Source organism: Gopherus evgoodei, chromosome 1 (genome assembly GCF_007399415.2).
Source record: "Gopherus evgoodei ecotype Sinaloan lineage chromosome 1, rGopEvg1_v1.p, whole genome shotgun sequence".
Classification (NCBI taxonomy): domain Eukaryota; kingdom Metazoa; phylum Chordata; order Testudines; family Testudinidae; genus Gopherus; species Gopherus evgoodei.
Window position 1 is genome coordinate 268086532 of NC_044322.1, and position 20307 is coordinate 268106838.

Consider the following 20307-nt stretch of genomic DNA (forward strand, 5'->3'; position numbering starts at 1 on the left):
CATGCTATTAAAGACCAGCAGCATTGTAGAACTCCAGACAAAATGTGTGAGTATTATATGATGCAGCTACCATGTGCAACCCTGAGAGAGTAAAGCAGTAACCCAGATGGTTCACACCTTCGGTGGATTTCTGGAGAAAGGCGTATGAGGGAGTCTGTGGGGTCAGCTCTGGCAATGGGGCTGGGCAGTGGAGGGGACAGCAAGGTCACCACTCTCAGGAGGGAGTAGTGTTCAGACTCCAGAGGTTTGGATTTCTCCACAGCTGTTTGGTGGGCGGCCTGCAAGAGGGAGTCTGACCAGATCTGCAATGGGTTATTTGTTTCAATGACTGATGTGGTCAGATGGGAGTGGGGTTACTGATGATGCCAGTGCAGCTGTCATGGAGTGAAAGAGAGTCAAGACAACTGAGAAGGGATTTAGAGAGGGGAGGTGTTCAGTGCTCAAGGGGACTGAGGCTTTTCCAGGTATAGGGAGTGGCATCAAAGTTGTGCCTGGGAGAAAGATACCAATGGGGCATTAGGTAAAGACTAGTGGGGGCAGCGCATAGGAGGAGCAGGAGGAGACCAGTTTGAGATGTTAGCAAAGGCAAAACTGAGCAGAGCTTTAGAGGTAAGAATGAGAAGGAAGAGTCTGATCTCATTTGTGTTGTGTAAATGCCACTGTTTACCTCACCGCAGTCACTCTGGATTTAAACCCATATATGTGAGAGCTGTAGTCTAGTCTGAAGCATTTAAATGTGAATGCTCTCCAGCCGATCCACAGCCAAGAATCCTGGCTGGGCCTCTGAATTGTTAGTGACACAGCTCTGCAAATGTTGATAGGTAAAGATAAAAGATCATATAGCCTCTGGCAATTGGCTGGAGGAGAGTTAATGCTGGGGTGTGTGTGTGTGTGTACGGGGTGGGGAGCTTAGGCGGGGGAGAGGCAGTTCTTTTCTCACTATATTTACTACCAAGGCAGATTTTCTCATGTTTCTCCACAGCAGCTGGGAGCAGGACATGCAAAGTCAAGTTTCTCAGCAGCTTCTTGCCCCAGTCAGAGAGTGTCTGTTCACTCGTGGCTTGCAACTGCTCCATTTGGGGAGGTTGGAGGGGATGCCGGACCATGGCCTCACTCCAAGGCCTGCCCCCACTCGGTCTTCTCCCCTGAAGCCCTGCCTGTGATCCACAGCCCTGTTTGGCCCCCTCCCCCGAGGTCCCCTGCTGCCTGCCTCTTCCCCCAAGCCCCCCCCCTCGCACCTCACCCTCTTTCCCCAGAGGCCTTCCCTGTCCACCTCTCACTCCTCTTCCCCTGAGATGCCTGCCAGCCCATTACTCATGCCTCTTCGCCCCCTCCCCCAAGCCCCCTACCCACCGACCTAGCTGGCTGCTCACAAACTCCTCTTTGCCCCCCAAAGGTCCCCATGTGGGCAGAGCAGGGATGGGGCCTTGGGGGTGGGGGGAAGAGGACTAGTGGGACAGGGGCTTCAGGGCACAGCATAAGTAGGGTCATGGCCCAGGCGCCCTTTCAGCGGCAGTGCATGCCAAAGATGGTGGCTGGAATTTTGGGGAGGCTTAGCCTCCTCTGGCCTCTTATACACACTGCCCATGTGCCTGTTAAATTTCTCCTCAAGGGGCTGATTAACTTTCCCTCCTGGAAGATCTGTTGTGATGGGGATGGTATGACTGTAGCTTCTTAGCCACCTACATGCATCCTACTCTTCTTTTTTCTGAGAAGTGCCCAGCTGGTGGAATGTGAGGCACAATGATGCCATCTTGTGGCCTGTTACAAAAAGTGCAAGGTCTTGCGTCCCTACAGACATGACACCAGATGCTGTACGTGTCACCTGCCTGGCATAATAAATACTTTACATTCTTCACATGTGTACACACATCACTTTAACCCTCACAAGCCCTCAGTGTGGTAGGTAATTATTCCCATTTTACAGTTGGGGAAACTGAGACGCAGCGAGGTAGCAACAGGACTGCAAGTACAAGCGAGGAATTCCTGGCTCCCAGAGTCATGTCAGTTCATCTGTACTTTGAGTCCAGCCCCATGAGGATGGAAAGAACTTGAACTGGGTGCCTTTCAACAATGTTCCTTTTTTGGAAGGGAGGGGGCAAAATGTTTGACTGCGTAGTTCAGTTAAAAACAAAATCTCTCTCTCTCTCTCTCTCTCTCACACACACACACTCTCTCTCTCTCTCTCTCTCTCTCTCTCTCCTCTCTCTCTCTCTCTCTCTCTCTCTCTCTCTCTCTCTGTGGTGCTAGATAAACTGTAAACAGAGCAGGCAATACCTATGCCTGATGCATCAGCCCCCATGTTAGGGCTGCCAACTTTCTACTCTCACAAAACTAAACACACTTGCCCCGCCCCTCCTGTGAGGCCCCGCCCCCACTCACTCCATTCCCCAACCCCACTCTCGCATTCCTTTTCACTAGGCTGGCTTAGGGGGTTGGGAGATGTGACAAGGGGGGGGGGAGTGAAAGCTCCACCTGGATTTGCAGGCTGTGGGGTGGGACCAGGGTTGAGGGGTTTGGGGTGCAGGATGGGGCTTTGGGCAGGGGGTGGAGCATGGGAGGGTGCTCCAGGCTGAGGGAGGGGGTTGAGGTGGAGTCAGGGGTGCAGGTTTCAGGTAGCGCTTATCTCAAGCAGCTCCCTGAAGCAGCAGCATGTGCCTCCTCTGGCTGCTATGTGGATGCATGGCCAGTCACCTTTCTGCACTACCCTGTCCACAGGTGCCACTCCTGCAGCTTCCAGTGGCTGCGATGCCTGGCCAATGAGTGCTGCTGGAGCTGCTGCTTGGAGCATCATGCAGAATCCCCTGGATGCCCCTACACATAGGAGTCAGAGGGGGGACATGCCACTGCTTCCGGGAGCCATGCAGAGCTTAGCCCTGCTGTGGCACCGACCAGACTTTTAACAGCCCAGTCAGCGATGCTGACCAGAGCCGCCAGGGTCCCTTTTCAACCAGAACACTCAGTCAAAAACTGGACACCTGGCAACCCTAGCCCATATGTGAGTTGTTTTTATGAGACTCTGACCCAACAGGCAATTGCTGTACAAATGCAGAACCCATGCGAAAGACTGGTCTGCCCTGTCTGTCAGTCTATTTGTGCAGGGGGGACTGACAGTCTATTTCCAAACCTGACCTTGTCTTTTGGTTCCCAGGGGTATGTCCGTTCTCCCACCCCATGAATCGCTAACCAGCATTGTGCTAGGGACTATGTCAGTGTCAACTTGTAAATGCCATTTTGTTTTGTGAACGTCCTTTTACAGTGTAGCCTCCATTTTGGGTTAAGAGAAAGGTAGTGTTGAACACCAGGCTGTTCTGGACACGCTGCGTGCTCCTGCAGAGGGCATGAGGGAACCGCCTAGAAAGCTGATGCTGACAGAGCCATCAAGGGACATCAACTATATGACTCTCCCCTGCTGGGACACTGGGCTATCTGCCAGTGAGGTCACTGACTTTGAATAGACTCTCTTCCCAGAAACCTGTCTGGGGAGAAGTGGGGGCTGGAATCCCCTGGTCTGAGCGGATGGCTGGGCGAACTTCGACTTCTGTGTGTGTGCAGGGAAATGGTCCTGCTATTGTGGGGAACTTCACTGGGGTAGTGCAGAAGCCAGGAAAATGGGCTGGTGGAAGGATCGGAGTCCTCGCTCCCACTTCCTTTACCCAGAGGCCTCCCTGCCCTCGAGGACTCCCCTTCCACTCTCCTGTGTAGCAGAGTCCTAGTAACCCCAACAAGGCTGGGCCCAGGATTCCTGGGGGGCTTGACCCCCAACCTTGCTGTGGTCAATTAGAGTAGGGGCTAGGGTGTCCCCACTCCAGGGTGCTCTCCTTGCACTGGATGCTTCCCTGACCCACTGATCATTACATGCGATTTAAAGCAATACAGTTTATTTAACAGTTAGTTTAAAAAGGAATAAGGAAAAATGGGAAAGGTTGAAGGAAACACATCACCCCGCTCTGTGGCAGGGAACATCACAAACAGTGTCTCTGGAATTTCAGGGCAGTTCACAGTCTTTCTTGTAGGTTCCAGGTCTCCTTCTCAGGCCCTGGCTGTGCTGCAGGGATGCTGCGAGTTGGACACTTGCTCTGGTGGTGGCCACACGCTCTCAGGCTCTAGGTGGCAGGACCCTTCTTCCCAGTGTCGCCCCCACCCTGTCAGGGTTACAATCCCCCTCCAAGTCTGGCCTGCAAGGCATCTTGGCTGAGGCGTCTCCCTGTGCTGGGCCCACTGCCCAGAGTCCCCCTCGCTTTCCCCAACTGCTCACCACACCCAGCTCCGGACTGCCCCACTCTGCCTTATCACGGCTGCTGCTGCTGCTCTGCCTCCAGCTCTCTGGGCTGCTTCTCTGGCCCCTCTGGCTCTGGTTGCTACTGCTCTGCTCCCAGGACAGGTCTGCTCTGTGGGCTGCTTCTGTGACTCTGCTCCCAGCACTGACCTGCTTCCTGGGCTGCTTTTCTGGCCTCTCTGGCTGGCACAGCTCTGCTCCCAGCAGCTTAGCTTGGGCCCTTGCTGTCTCCTTAGCTCGGTCCCACTCTGTCTGAGCCAGGCAATTCCATCTCACAAGGAGGATGGGACCCCCTGGCCTCCTGACTCCTTGATTAACCTGCCCGCCCTGTCAATAAGGCTGATCTGGAGCATTGGCCTCTCCCCATTGTCCCTGGGGACTGTCAGTCTAAAGGTCCTGATTTCCTATCAACCCTTCCCCTTTTGGTACTGGGAGCTAGCCAGCCAGAACATCCCCGCTGAATGTTAGTAAAGGGGATAACAGTCCCCTTACATCTGCTTGAGTACCTGACCCTGTGGGGTCACTCTCTAAGCCAAGAAAGCAGAAACAGAAGACTTAGCTGGAGGAAATGGAGATAGGAGGGAATGTGTCTCTGATGAAGGAGCTGGGCCAAATCCAGGGACTCACAAAGTGGGCAGGCTCCTGGCCAAAGGAAGCTGTGGAGCCGGAGCTCGGGATGTGGGGCAGCATGCACAGCGCCCTGGCTGCCCCAAGCATAGGAGCCAACAGGGGGACATGACACTGCTTCCAGGAGCTGCAGAGAGCCACAGCAGGCAGGGAGCATGCCTTAGCCCTGCTGTGCTGCCGACCAGACTTTTAACAGCCCAGTCAGCAGTGCTGACCAGAGCTGCCAGGGTCCCTTTTTGACTGGGTATTCTGGTCCAAAACAGGACACCTGGCACTGCTAAGCAATGCAAGGCATCTAACTTTTTTAGGCACCAGGAACGTTACTGCGCTCCACACAGGGCTGGTGCAAGAAATGTCCACCTTGCACCCCCCCCCAGCCCCAGCTCACCCCTGCTCTGCACACGAGCACCCCGAGCACACCGTGGCTGCTTCACTTCTCCCGCCTCCCAGGCTTGCGGTGCCAATCAGCTTAGGCGCCGCAAGCCTGGAAGGTGGGAGAAGTGAAGCAGCCACAGCGTGCTCGGGGAGGAGGCAGGGCAGGGATGAGTTGGGGCAGGGAGTTCCTCTGCATGCCCCCCACCATTACTTGTTGCAGGTGGCCCTCCCTATGCTTCCCTGCCCCACTCCCTCTGCCTAAATGCTGGCAGCGACCTGGGTGGCTGCTGCAGTCGCTGCTGAAGAAAATGGCGTCCCCCAAATGCCAGCGTCCTAGGCAACTGCCTAGGTCGCCTAAATGGTTGCACCGGCCCTGGCTCCACAAAGAGTGACTTAGGCACCTGGGCTGCCTATACAATGAACAGGGAGAGAGAAGTGCCTTGTGATGATCCACAAAAGTTAACATGTTAGGCAGGGAGCTGCCTAAGCTAGCCCATGGGAAATGCTGACCATCAGTGTGTCATAAGACCCAGCCCTCTCACCTGTGGTTAGGCTCTGCACAAAATGGAGGTGGCTGGGACTAGGGGAGGTGCCGGTGCCCACCTTATAACTTTTATCCAGGAGTTAGAGCACTTACCTGGGAGGTGAGAGCCGAAGATTCAATCCCTGCACTCTGTCAGAGGGCAGAAAAGGATTTGAACAGGAGTCTCCCACCTCTCAGGAGAGTGTCTAACCACTAAGCTCTGAGATTTTTTGATGCAGGACTCCCCTCAGTTTTGCCTGTTAAAGCTGTTCTCCTGTGGATAAATAATAAGAGTAACTGGAGCGGGGGGGACTGGCCCCCAGGGTCCCCCATCTCCCAGATGGGTGCCCTGACCACTGGACAGAATAATTCTCTTGGTGTCTGGCCCAATGACGATTTAAAATTATCCACAGCCAAACAATCATTGGTCCAGCAAGAGAGGGTGCGACTCTGTAGTCCAATGGTTAGCTCACCCATGTGAATGCTTAGAGTGAGGCATCAGGACGCATGCCCGGAGGCAGAAACTTCGGTGCTAATAGAACTTTTATTCTCCAAAGATATCTGCTGAGTGTTCAGCAGAAGTTTTGTGGATTGAAGTGGAACCTAAATCTGGCATTTAGGTGCTTTAAATTTGGGCTTGGGGCATCTAAGTACCTTTGTGGAGCTGGACCAGTGATTTCCCTACATTCCCCCTCAATTTCCCCAACCCCCCTCCACCCCAGTTTTGTGAACTAGTTACATGCCAATTTAGTGGCTGTTTGGAAATTTGAATTGAAATTGAAACATGAATACACACTTTAAAAGCATATATCTGAAAAAGTATAAAAGATTTGAAAAGTATGAACATAGATTAGCTTCCTTAAACAGCTATTGTTTTTTATGACAACATTGGTGCATTCATTTTGGTGATGCTGGCCAACCTAATAATTTTAAATGATGATTTGTAAGCAACGTCTAAATGAGCTCTACCTGACAGCTAGTGATGAGCTGGGGCTGGGGGGGAAGGCTTCAGGACCAGATTGTATTTACATTCACACCTAATCTACCTAGGTATCCAGCAAACAGAGCTGTGTTGGCCAAGTGATAGATTTTGGCTGGGGTTGGGTTACAAATCACTTGAATGCGGGGCGGGGGGCTTCAGGTAGGGAATGAAATGTTCTTATTGTATGAGTAAAGGGCAGTAGAACTGTACTTAGCCTGTGCTGATTGAAGGCATCAAGAGAGAGGGTGGGGACCTGTCCCTCTCCACTGTTTAAAGACAGAGCTGATTAGGCTCCACAGAGAATCTATGTTCTGTTAAGTGACCACTGCAGCTGAAATCACTGACAATCAGGTCTAAGTGCTTAGTCCTGCTGTGGGGACAGTGTTTCTTGGAAGAGATGGCCCAGATTGCACTTGCAGGGAGGTTCCCCCACTGAGAGCTCAGCTGAAATCACTGAGAGCTGGTGGAACCTCAAGAGACCAACTTGCAGAGGTCACAGTAGCAGGCGGCAGCAGATGATGACTGTGCAGAGCCATTGGCAACAGAGTGGTGGAGTGAATGGTGGCACAATGAACAGCAGTGGCCAGTGAACAGTGAGCAGCTGGAGGAAAAAGCAAGGTGCCTTCTTGCCCCCCACCTGGGAGATGTACTCATGTGAAAGCACCTCTGAACTCTGAGTCACCACTGACCAAGGACAACACTGGTGAGTGGGTGCGGTGGAGGGAAAAGTGAGGGGCATGTTAAACAAACGTTTGTTGGATTATATATTTTAGTGACTTTGCTCCGGAATGCTAGATTTGTGACTGGGAATGGAAACTTATCTTGGCCTACTGAGAAACATATTTTTAAAATGCATTATTTGCCAAGGTTGTTATCTAACATTGTTGCTACCTTGAGAGGTCATTATGTTGGGGAGTTTCTGTACAAAACATTTTTATTATTATTATTAATTTTTACATAAGAATGGTCATACTGGGTCAGACCAATAGTCCATATAGCCCAGTATCCTGTCTTCCAATAGTGGTCAAGGCCAGGTGTTTCAGAGGGAATGAACAGAACAGGTCATCATCAAGTGTTCCACCCCCTGTTGCCCATTCCCTGCTTCTGGCAAACAGGCTAGGGCCACTCAGAACATGGTGTTGCATCGCTCCCCATCCTGGCTAATAGCCACTGATGGACCTATTCTCCAGGAATTTATCTAGTTCTTTTTTTAATCCTGTTATAGTTTTGGTCTTCACAGCATCCCCTGGCAAAGAGGTCCCTGGGTTGACTTTATGTTGTGTGAAGAAGTACTTCCTTTTGTTTTTTTAATTTCATTGGGTGACTGCTAGCTCTTGTGTTATGTGAAGGATTAAATAACATTTCCTTATTCACTTTCTTCACACCAGTCAGGATTTTATAGACCTCTATCATATCCCTCCTTAGCTGTCTCTTTTCTAAGCTGAAAATTCCCAATTATTTTAATTTCTCCTCATGTTTCATACCCCTAATCATTTTAATTGCCCATCTCTGTACCTTTTCCAATTCCAATATATCTTTTTTGGGATGGGGTGACCAGATCTGCACACAGTATTCAAGGTGTGCACATGCCATGGATTTGTATAGAGGCAATATGATATTTTTCTATCTTATTATCTATCCCTTTCTTAATAATTCCCAACATTCTGTTTGCTTTTTTGACTGCCGCTGCACATTGAGTGGAAGTTTTCAGAGACTATCCGCAATGACTCCAAGATCTCTTTCTTGAGTGGTAACAGGTAGTTCAGACTCCATCATTTTGTATGTGTAGTTGAGATTGTTTTCCAATGTGCATTACTTTGCATTTATCAACATTGAATTTCATCTGCCATTTTTTTGCCCAGTCACCCAGTTTTGTGAGATCCCTTTGTAACACTTCACAGTCTGCCTGGGACTTAACTATCTTTGAATCATCTGCAAATTTTGCCACCTCACTATTTACCCATTTTTCCAGATCATTTATGAATATGTTGACCAGTACTGGTCCCAGTACTAACCCCTCATGGATACCACTATTTATCTCTCTTCATTCTGAAAACTGATAATTTATTCCTAACCTTTGTTTCCTATCTTTTAACCAGTTACTGATCCATGAAAGGACTTCCCTCTTATCCCATGATGGCTTACTTTTCAAAATTAAATTTAAATTAAATGCATTTTTTTAAATTTATATTTTTTTAGAAATCTAGACCTATTATGTGTGTTAGTGCAACTTGCATTATCCTTATGTTAAATTTGTATGATCCTAACAGAACATTTACTTTATCCATATCTCTTTTATATATCTCACCGGCCCTGACACACACACTCTGTAAATTCAAATACCACCCCCTTAATTTCAATTCCTGGGAAAACCACTGAGCTGGGCCATGGTATCTAGTGTTCTCCTGCTGTATGCTGTCACCACAAGATGATGCAACATCTTTTCACCACACCAGAGCAAGATGTGGGATGACAGTCATCAGAACTGGGGAGCCTCCTCTCTTGTGCCAAATGAACAGAGGTTAAGGCCAGACAGGCCCATTAGCTCATCTAGTCTGTCTTCTTGCAGAGCACAGGCCATTTCAGGTCACCAACAATTCCTGTTCTGAGCCCCATAACTTACTGTCAGATCAGTATGTCCCATGTTCTTTAGCTGCCATTGAATTCCACCTCACCACTATGTTCATATCCTTCCCCTAATCTTATTTATGTGACTACTTTGATGCTGCTCCTACACCTGGACCTCCCTTCTTATCAGAGTTCACCAGGCATCAACCGTTCACATCCCTTCCCTCAGGAGCCTGCCACTGTATACAGACACCAGTAAGAATGCTGAATTTGTTGCCTCTCAAACCCAGGAACTACATGAACGGCAAGAGGCTGGAGCTCGGGTGTGCTGTGTCTGATTGGTGGGCTTTCTTCTGACTAAGGGTTAAAACAGACTAAAGTAAGAGCTAGTCCATTGCATCGGCTGGATGTAGAGCTGCCAGTGTGGTGTTCTGCTCCTTTCACCACTGCGTTCCCGGGAGATCCCTGAACTGAGCTGTATCATCCCCAGCCCTTCCACACAGCTGCGTACCTGCATCTCCTGTCCGGGGCCTGTACAGTAGGGGCCGCCTGACATTCTGCTCCTTTTGCTGCTGTGGTTCCCAGCAGAGCTCTGCAATTCAGGGTTCTCCCAGGAACCGCAGCAGCAAAAAGAGCAGCAAAAGGAGCAGAACCTCATGCCGGCAGCTCCTCTGGCACAGCTGTACTACTCCTAGCCTGGTACAGCTGTACCACTCCTAGCCTTGCCCCCCTGGAATCAGGACTCAGGAGCCACAGCTGCGTGGAAGGGCGGGGGGTGGTACAGCTGCGCCGGAGGAGCTGCCGGCATGGGGTCGCCTGGTGGCCCCATGTTCTTCTCCTTTCACCACTGCGGTTCTGGAGAGCCTTGTGGTTCAGAAGTCTCCAGCACAGCAGGAGGAGGACAGAGCCCCCCCCTCCCAGGTAATATGGGATAGATAATGGGGAGGGGTGAGGAGGGGGAGAGCGCGGGGCCCTGGGCTGGACTCAGGTGGGGCAGGGTCACATGGGGAGGTTCTCTCCCCACCCTTAGCTGGTGCAGCATACCGGTAAGAAATGAATTCCACTTGCACCACTGCCTATCCCCAAAGAGACTGACAGCCAGCGATACACCTGTGGTGTTTGCGTGCCCATTCATAGGCAGTGTGTGGAGCTGTGAATTGTTTTCCCAGCTGCCCTCCCCATCATGCAGTACCAGGAAGGGAGCAGGCATTCACAGGGCCATTTGGTTTCCCATGGACTCTGCCAGTGGCAAGATCTGTCCCTTTACTCCTGGAAAGGGAGGACAGCTGAAAGTGGCTTCCTTTCTCTCTACCCCTTGATCCAGATGAGGAAACCAGATCTTCCTGCAGGGGACAGGAAACACATAAGGAATTCCCAGTGTGGATAATCCTTTTTCTCCTTTCAGGTGCCAGTGCTGGGCCATCTACTAGCAGGAATGCTTGGCGCCCCTGAATCTCTCTGCTAGAGTTGGCTGAAAAGTGCACGTGCAGTTTTGTGGAAGATGTTGAAGCTGTGCTCATTTAGCAGGGCTCTACGCAGACCTTATTTTAAAAAAAAATCATATCAAAATGGTTATCAAAGTAATTTTTTGTTTAAACAAAAAAGTCAGGATTTTTTTTTAAATCAATTCTGATAAGCCATGACTGGTGGGGAAAAAAGGTTTGGAAAATGGTGACAATTTTTCATTAAAATGCCCTTTTTTCAAAAAAAAAAAAAAGACAGGCCAGTTTTAAGGTGGAGGAAACTTTTCATTTGAGAAATTTCTATCAGTTCTGCTCCTGGGCAGCCAATTGCTGCTCCCACTTGAGAGTCCCTCATCTCTTGAGTCCTCCCTTCCCCGGGCAAAGAAAAGGAGATGCTCTGAGGGAGCTGCTCTTCGAAGCACTGCTCCATACTTACACTGCTACTTGGCACCCTACCTTGATGGGCTGATGTCAAAACACAGACCTCTGCAAAGGCACTCTTGTGTCTCTGCTGAACTGCTGGCTTAGTTAAAGATACTGGCCCTGTAGAGTTACTTACTGGTTAAGCATCTATACCTTATTGGATTAACATCATGGCATAGGCCTCTGAGCTCACTGGTTCAGTACCTCTAACTTGCTGGCCTGACGTTAAGGGGCAGCCGTCTGTAAGGTCATTGGATCAACATCGTTAGCTTTTCTGGCCCTACATGAAGGCCCTGATATTTTGTAAGGTTATTGACTACGTCAGGCTATCTTGCTGGGCTATTGTTGAGGCAAAGTTTGAAGTTCTTGGCTCAGCATCTCAAGTTTGATGGACTAGCCTCCAAGCTAACACTTGCTCAGCACTTCCACCTTGTTGGTCTGATGCAGCGGCATATTATTGCCTAGGCTGACAAGGCCTAGGCCTAGGATGACAAATTTGAAGGGGCAGCAAATTTGAGCATAAGCTCCCCTGCTCCAGCTTGCCTCCTCTGCGAGCGTGTTGCCGCATCCCGTTTCTCTCCCCTCCCTCCCAGTGCTTGTGCCGCGAAACAACTGTTTTGTAGGGAAGGGAGGAGGAGGAACGCAGCACGCTGGGGGAAGAGGTAGGGCAGGGGCCAGGATTTGGGGAAGGGATCCAATAGGGGCAGGGAGGGAGCGGAGTTGGGGCAGGACTTTGGGGAAGGGGTTGGAATGGGGGTGGGGAAAGGGTGGAGTTGGGGTGGAGCTGGGGTGGGCAGGGCGACAATTATTTCAGGGCCTATGGGTGGCAAAATCATTAATCCGCCACTCGTCTGATGTCATTGGCATAAGCCTCTCTGATGTCTGTCTGTGCAGAGGAGTCTCTGAGATTACCTTCTCAGCACCTCCTTCTTAGTGGGCTGATGGCAAGGCATGGGCCTCTCTCAGTTCCACTTGGTCAGCAGATGAGCTGCTTGGAGCAGGAAACTTGTCATCTCTTGTGTCTTATACAGTGCCCAAGTACATGGTCTGTGCCTAACAAATTATAGCTATGACAAAGCCCCCCACAGAAGCTGCTCCTTGAGAGGTAAGGGAGGGCAGTTCTCATTTGCATCATAGGATGGTGTCTCCTGGGAGGTTATGAAAGAGTCTGTGTAAAGGAAAATATGAGAACAGACCTAGCGATCCCCATAATGTGAAATGGAGAGTTTCATACCAATATTTGCTTCCAAAGGAAAGGATCGAAAAATGTTGAGTGGGGAAAGAATGACTCTGGAGATCTCAAAGCACTGTTATCATTATGACACAGGGCTATGCATAGATACTAACTGTGCAGGCAACTGTTATGTGGTCCAGCCATTGCTCATGTAGCATGATAGACAACCAAACCTGTTTGATTAGGATACCAGTCATGGCCAGGATCTCTAGCATGCATATAACAGTTTGAAAGTACCTCAGGGATTTTAAGGTCTTGTGTGCAGGACAACTCCTCTAATCCTTAGTTCTGTACTGGGACACGCTCTGAAGGGAGGTCTGTTTAACATCTCTCCCTCCAGATGGTGCAGCTGTCAAGCCGCTCAGAGCAACCAAGGGGAAAGTACTATTTAATCTTCTGTTTTCTTTCCAAATGCTTGTTTCCACCATGCATTTCTTCCAGGCACTCTTGCTAGACTTCCCTACCCTGGGATACCCATACGTGACCACAAACTCAGGCTCTGTGAGAGAACTATTTTTTGATAATTTTGGCATTGAGCACTTAAGCCTCCTCTCAGGCTCGGAGGGTGGGTGTCTATTTCCCCCAGTTGTGGTTCTACCTCAAGCGAAGAAGAAATGGTTCAGAAAGGCTTTGCTCCCTAAAGAAACTAGTGATGTAATTATACTTCCTGGCTGTGCTGGAAGTCTCATTACTCAGTAAAAAGGAAATTTCATGCAAGACAATTATCTGTAATTTGAGGGGCAAAGTCACATGACCTCAGCCTTCCTATCCAGTTATGAAAGCAACAGAGAGCCAGCTTCTTCAGAAAGGAGGCTGGGAAAGGTCAGCCGAGGTTCCTCTGAACCAATCAAAAGCCAAAGGCAGAAGCTAGCATGGAAGGCAATGGCAGCTTACCCAAAAAACTCAGTTGTCTCATGCTTAGCAGTGCACAATTTGGAGACTTAAAGGACTGATTCTCAGTTACACTACGACTGATAGAGTGGAAACAGCATTTTGAAAATCTCCAAGCAAACATGTAGGTGAGTGGATGAAGCAGTAGCATTAGAGGTGGTTATTTTTTTGACTTGCTTCCACTGATACCTTACTTTCTATACCTGCTGCTGAGAATGGTGATATGGAGTCTAAGCACTTTAAAGAGATCACAGTCAAGTGCCGCAGAAGGAACCATCAAGGACTCGAGGTGCAGTAGGTTAATACACAGAGGCCTGGTTTCCCCTTTCTGTTATATTCCAAGTGGAACGTATTGAGTGGTCTCAAGCCAGCAGCTTTTTGTGCAAGGCAGAGCTGGGAGGAGAGGTGGCCAGAATCCACCACACTCCAGCTATTCACTGCTTCCAGGGGAAGCGGTACACACATAAGAGCAGCCTTGTGGCTGCCTTAGCTTGCACTGGAGAGCAGGCAGGCTATTAGCTACCCCACAACACAGGGAGCACAAAACTCAGCCAAAGCCCCTTTTCTCCTTCCCTACCCCCATTCCTGCCCTACCCTCTGTGCCCGCAGGAACAGAGTAGCTGAGCATCAGCACCTAAGCTGAAATTCAAAACAGATGGACTTTAGTCCTGCTTTAAACAGAAATCTCTACACAACCTTTATCTGTGGAGCTCCTATGGGGCCTCCATGATATCCTGATTGTTACATATATTGTGCCAGGAGAGAGAGCAGCCTGCTTTTGTTGCCTTTACTGGACTCCTTACACTTGTGCATAGCTCACACTAATAATATTGCTACAGCACTATACAAAGTTAGATAAGCGATTGTGAAAATTGAAGCAAGCTCTCCTATAAAACCCACTGTCCAAGACCCTCCTGTTCCCCACCATATGTATGCACCCTCCCCATGCTGTTTAAAGCCCACCTGTAAGGACAAACTGCTGATTTGAAAATGGGTGTGCTGCTGTTAAATCAGCGTTCAGTCTGGCAGTCATGCCATGTGGATTTAGTCATGTTGTCTTTGCAAATGCAGATCTAGTCAATGGGATAGGACCATCTCCCTCTCCCTGGGGATAAATAAAGGAGAATGAGCATGACGCAGGCATACAAATCACAGCACAATTTCTCTAGGAAATTCACCCTCCCTTCCCCACGGCCTTAATACACCAAAGTCAGAAACCAAGTCAGGCCCTCAAGTAGCAGGGACTACCAACCACTGCCAACCAGGCTGGATACCAGCATGGGGGTGGGGGCGGGATGTCATTTTGTTTTTGACTTGCTTCCATTTATATCTTACTCTCTGCCCCAGCTGCTGGGAACTGTGATTTGAAGTCTTAGGCTACACTCGAAACTCCAAAGCGCTGCCATGGGAGCTCTCCCATGGCAGCGCTTTGAAGTGCGAGTGTGGTTGCAGCACCAGCACTGGGAGAGAGCTCTCCCAGCACTGCAGGTACTCCACCTCCCCATGGGGATTAGCTTGCAGCGCTGGGAGCCGTGCTCCCAGCGCTGGGGCACTGTTTCCACTGGCGCTTTGCAGCGCTGTAACTTGCTGCACTCAGGGGTGTGTCTTTTTCACACCCCTGAGCGAGAAAGTTGCAGCGCTGTAAAGCACCAGTGTAGCCAAGGCCTTAGTGCTCTAAAGCGATCACAGCCATTGCCACAAAAGGGACTACCACCGGGAACTCGAGGTGCAATTGGTTAATACATAAAGGCCTAGTTTCCATTTTCTGTTACATTGCAAGTGGAGTATGTTGAGTCGTCTCAAGCCAGTGCTTTTTGTCCAAAACCCAGCATGTATAGTTCAGTCTGACAGCAGGAACGCTGTGCACTAACAGCTTGGGACATGGCTGATGGTAGCCTAAAAGCTCCCACTAGAATCCATAGCACCTTGTGCAGAGGCTAAATGCAAAGCAAATGGGTCTGAGTGAAAAGGCGATTCCAAATTATACCCCAGATGGCTCTCACCTGCTGTGCCCTCAAAAGACAGGCTGCTCCCTTCTCTCTCTCTTTGTTGTCATATATAAATCTCTAGCTTAGTGACTCCAGGGCTTGGAACCCTTTCTGCTTTGGCCTGCCACTGATGTTCACAGCACCTGTGGCCATTTTCTTTGCAGGCCAGAGCTTTTTCTTTGGGAAGGAGAAGCCACTCTACGGAGTTATAAGGATAATAGTGCGTATCTCTCTAGGGCCTTTCGTTCCAAATGAAACCCAAAGCTCTTAACAGCACTCTGTCATGTATCTAAACTTCAAGCTGGAGTGTCATTCCAACTCCAGGAGCTAACCCTTCACTAGCTCTGGTGAGCTAGCATACTAAATATAGTGTAGCTGTAGTGGCAGCCACCTGAGTAAATACCTAGTGTCATGAATGCGTTGCCTACAGATTTTGGGGCCTCTAGGCCCTCACACTAATTTTGAATGCACTTGCTCAATCAGAGTTAGCATGAATCTATCTCCTTGAGCTCGAAATTACACAACTTGAAGTGTAGACATACCTACAGCCAGCATCTGTAATCTGTCTGCTTAGCTATCACTGGAGTAGCTGCACAGCTGGATACAGGAATCATCTCATCTACCAATTAAAGGGGCCCACCTCAGAGATGGAATTGTTTAAGAGCACATGGGACTACTGCCCAAGTAGTTCTGTGCAGGAAGTGAAGCATTTTAGGTCTAACGGATACAGCAGTAATATAAGGAATAGCAAGAAGAAGGCTAAGCAGATGTGCCCATTTACTAAGTCATGCTTCAATAACAGATGGGTATTACAATTTAAAACAACAATGGATTCAAAATAGATAATAAACCAGAATATCTTATCATTAGTGAAACATTAATAACATGCTCCAGCCCAGACAAGACGCATAGATGGATAGCCTCTGCTCTGGAGCACTTCCAATCTAAAACAGACCTACAGAGAATGTGCTGGAAAACCACAGGAGGAACCATGTTAAGGATTTTTTAACCTACGAATGTGCATCTGGTGGATATCACAAAAAAGTCCATCTTTAGGAGGGATTTGACTGAAGAAAAAGAGTGTGGTGGGCTTCATGAACTGGGACTAGGAGGTCATTTCATTTACAGAGGGAGCATGGAAAAAATCATAGGGACAAGAGTGGAAGGAGACTAAGCAGATGTTAAGCCTGCCTTTGTTGATAGACCGGAGAAGAGCTTACAACAAGTTGAGTAGATCTGAGATGTTGGATGCAGAATTATGTAAGAGCATGAAAGTGAGGATGAGCAGTTTAAACTTGATGTGCTGTGATTAACCTGTGGAACTCACTGACACATGATATTACTGAGACAAAAAGCATATAAGATTTTTTTGAAAGGGTACTAAGGCGACTAGCTGCTGAAATGAGAGTAGCCATACTAAAAGGCCTCACTATCCCCCTGCAACAGGTCATAAATGGATTATCAGTGGGATCAGGCCATGTTCCTCCCTTCCTGCCCACTGTAAAGCAGTGAAAAATGAGCAACTTTTTGAAGCTCATGGAATTAGCTATTGTCCAAAGGAAGAGACCTGCCTTGATAGCCTATTGGTTGCAATTACTGCAGTTTTCTTTTCTTTCCAGCTGTGCTTTACCTTCACTCTTTCTCTCCGTCCCATTTAGTTTTTCTCCTCCTCTGCCCACTCACAGTAAATACGTGACAGCCTGCATCCCTCAAAGGGGTTTCCTCCGAGTGGCTTGACTATTCCTGTATATGTTCATCCAGTGGAAGGGGTGAGTGAGAAGAGACAGAACCACTCTGACATATCAGCTACTCTCTAGATAACTCAAGAGCTCACAAAGAGCCAGCAGGACGGGACTGCTCTCACGTAGGCTCTAGGCAGAGCCCCTCCACCCCCTTCCCCACGTTAGCATGATGTCAATAGCCGTGATTTTCCACCCCAACGGTGGGATGATGGGAGAATCTACTGTGGAATTTGGAAAGAGGGAGGGGGAGCGGATGAGAAAGGGATAGAGTAAATGAGGTTCACGTTCTTGCACCAGGAGTTCCAAACAAATCCCATCAGCCCACAGAGCTGCTGTTCAGATAAGCAAGGAGGCATAGAGAAACAGCAGCTAACACTAGAAGCTAAGAGATTTTCCAGCCCAGGCTATTCAATTGTTTCAGTGTGTGACCAGGCCACAACAAGGCTGTAATATTAGATCAGGGCCCCTGCACGCTATATTTGTACTGCCACTGCACTTCCCGGGGGAAACAAACAGTGTCAGAAACAATCCATCAACAACTAGTGCAACTCTTGGTGCTACTAAGTCACCATTTTCCCCAGTAAGAGCTGAGGCGGCAGGATCGATCAGATGAGGGGGCTGAAGCACAGACATGGCTCATTACCATGACTTGAACACACATTGTAGTTTGAATGCACGGCTATCATGCTGGAAAATCACCGTAATGCCTGTGGACACATGCAAGAGCCTAGACTGCACGACATACCAGGGAGGTGCCTCTGTTTGCTACTGTTCACCATAAAAGGCAGCGTCAGTGCTTCCTGGGGTGGCAGAATATGCATGTTTTGCTTGTATCTTTATGGAGTGAGGGCAGCCAAGCTGGGGAAGGATCTTGATGCAACTCAGCCAAGCGTCTATAAAACAGCTCTTTAAAAAGCCGCAAAGTCACCTTTGCTGACATTTGCAAAGGGATTATATGCAAGTCACAGGACTGATAGATGGACCTTGCCATGATTAGGGTCACAAAGGCAGGGAGTGAATTTATGTGCTAACAAACAGGCCTGTGTGGCTCTCTCTTTCTTTCTCACACATACTCGGCTAGACACATTTATGAGCCTTTGTGAGACCAGTCTGACCTGGACTTCTCTTTCCATTTCTTTCTCACTTCTAGGATGGACACATGCATCCCTCTGCCAGTCCCCTATTGCCTCTGGCCTGAGTCTCCATGTTCATGCAGCATGACCATAACCTGTAACTACGCTGAGCAGGCAGCATTTTACATCACTTTGCACTGGTTTCAGGGCAATGGGGTGGCACGCTTTTGTCTAGCAACTACCACGGTGCAGGCTCTGTGCTCTTGGGACATTGAGCCCAGTTTGGGGTCTGGGCAAACAGTCGCAGCATGTTCAAATATCCCCAAATGGATGAGGGTTCAGGTGTTTGGGCTGAAGAAATGACCTCACATCAGCGGCACCTGGTGGGACAAAGCCAGGTACAGCACCCACAAGGTATTGTATTGGTCTCACCCTATAACATAACTACTCATCTCCATCCTCGCCTGCACCGACCCAGTGAGCCACACCGCAGCATTTAGTCACTAACGTGCAGGCCAGTGCTACCAATCACTAGAGGAGGAAATTCACGAAGCAAGAGGACTGTCCATGTGGTAAGTGAGTGGGGCCCAGCGACCAGCATGGTGAGTAGGTTTTAAAGTGAAAGCTACTGCCTGCGCCTCTTCAAAATCATAGCTAGTAAACACTGTGGGGCTGGGCCTGTCCTATGTGTGTAGTGCCCAGCCCAACGCAGCCCTGCTCACCAACTGGGGTGCTTCCATGCTACCACACTACAGACAAATGGGTGACTGGCTTTCTGCCAAGCCAATGGGGCACACCTGAGGTGAGCTTAGCATTGGTCCCTACTAGCTTAGCTGCGGAGAGTAGAGACTCACTTCACCTAATAGAACTGCAGCTTATGCTGAGTACGCAGCAAGTAGTCAGACACACCACAGCCAGCGGCAAGCCCCCCCTTCTCCATTACACTGCCCTAAATGAACATAGCCATAGATGGCTGCTGGCCCACTTGGAATGACATAAGCAGCTGCCTTAGCTGCAGAATTTAGCTTCGCCATCAAGCTTAGCTTTGTAGCCAAAAGCAGTGGCTGTTGTCGCTGGCAGGGAATCTTATTGTGTTCAGCTGACAATCCTAGGCCCATATTTAACACGCTGCTCTTCCTGCAGTGGCTGGTGCACCCCTAGCCAGAATGCGCAAGCTGGTAGTGGTCTGACTGAGACAAGATCCAAGCAGACTGTACCCTCATCTAGGTGGCAAGAGGGAATTCAGTGACCCTTCCAGCTACTTAATGCCAGATTCTGAAAGGTTGAGTTCCCAGACAGGAATGCTGATCATGACCCGGGACTGGAGTGGTGGGAATTTATAAAGGGAGCAAAGTAAGAAATACTCCCTGTTCCATCAAGGACTTCACCCCTACTCTGCTCTGAGTGGCAGAGGGTTTTTGGCCCTCTGAGCTGAATGGAGAAGGAGCAGGACCGCCCCAGCTAGGCTTCTGTATTTTAAGGAAAGTAGGGGCTTAGCCACTGCTGATTTCACTCACACTGAAGTAGGGAATGCGCTCTAAGATATTTAGAGCCCCTGTTACTATCATACTGAGCCCCTTGCTCTCTTCAATGTATTTATCCTCACAACAGCTCTGTGAGGTAGGGAAACACTACCATCCCGAGACACAGTGAAACTAAGTGACTTGCCCAAGGTCACACAGGAAGTCTGTGGCAGAGCAGGCAATTGCACTTGGGCCTTCGAAATCTTAAGGCCATGGCTACACTGGCGCTTTACAGCGCTGCAACTTTCGTGCTCAGGGGTGTGAAAAAAACACACCCCTGAGCGCTGCAAGATACAGCGCTGTAAAGCCTCCGTGTAAACAGTGCGCTGCAAGCTACACCCGTAGAGGATGTGGAGTACGTGCAGCGCTGGGAGAGCTCTCTCCCAGTGCTGGCGCTGCGACCACACTCGAAACTTCAAAGCGCTGCCCCGGCAGCGCTTTGAAGTGCAAGTGTAGCCATACCCTTAGGCTAACCACTGGCCTATCCTTCCTCCATTGCAGGTTTAAACCATTTCCTGCCAGCTACATCCCCCATTGCCCTCTTGAACTAGGAGTTGCATTTCTTTTGTTGCCAAGTTTCAGTTTACATAAGAAATGTGCTGCCGTTAGAAAGTAC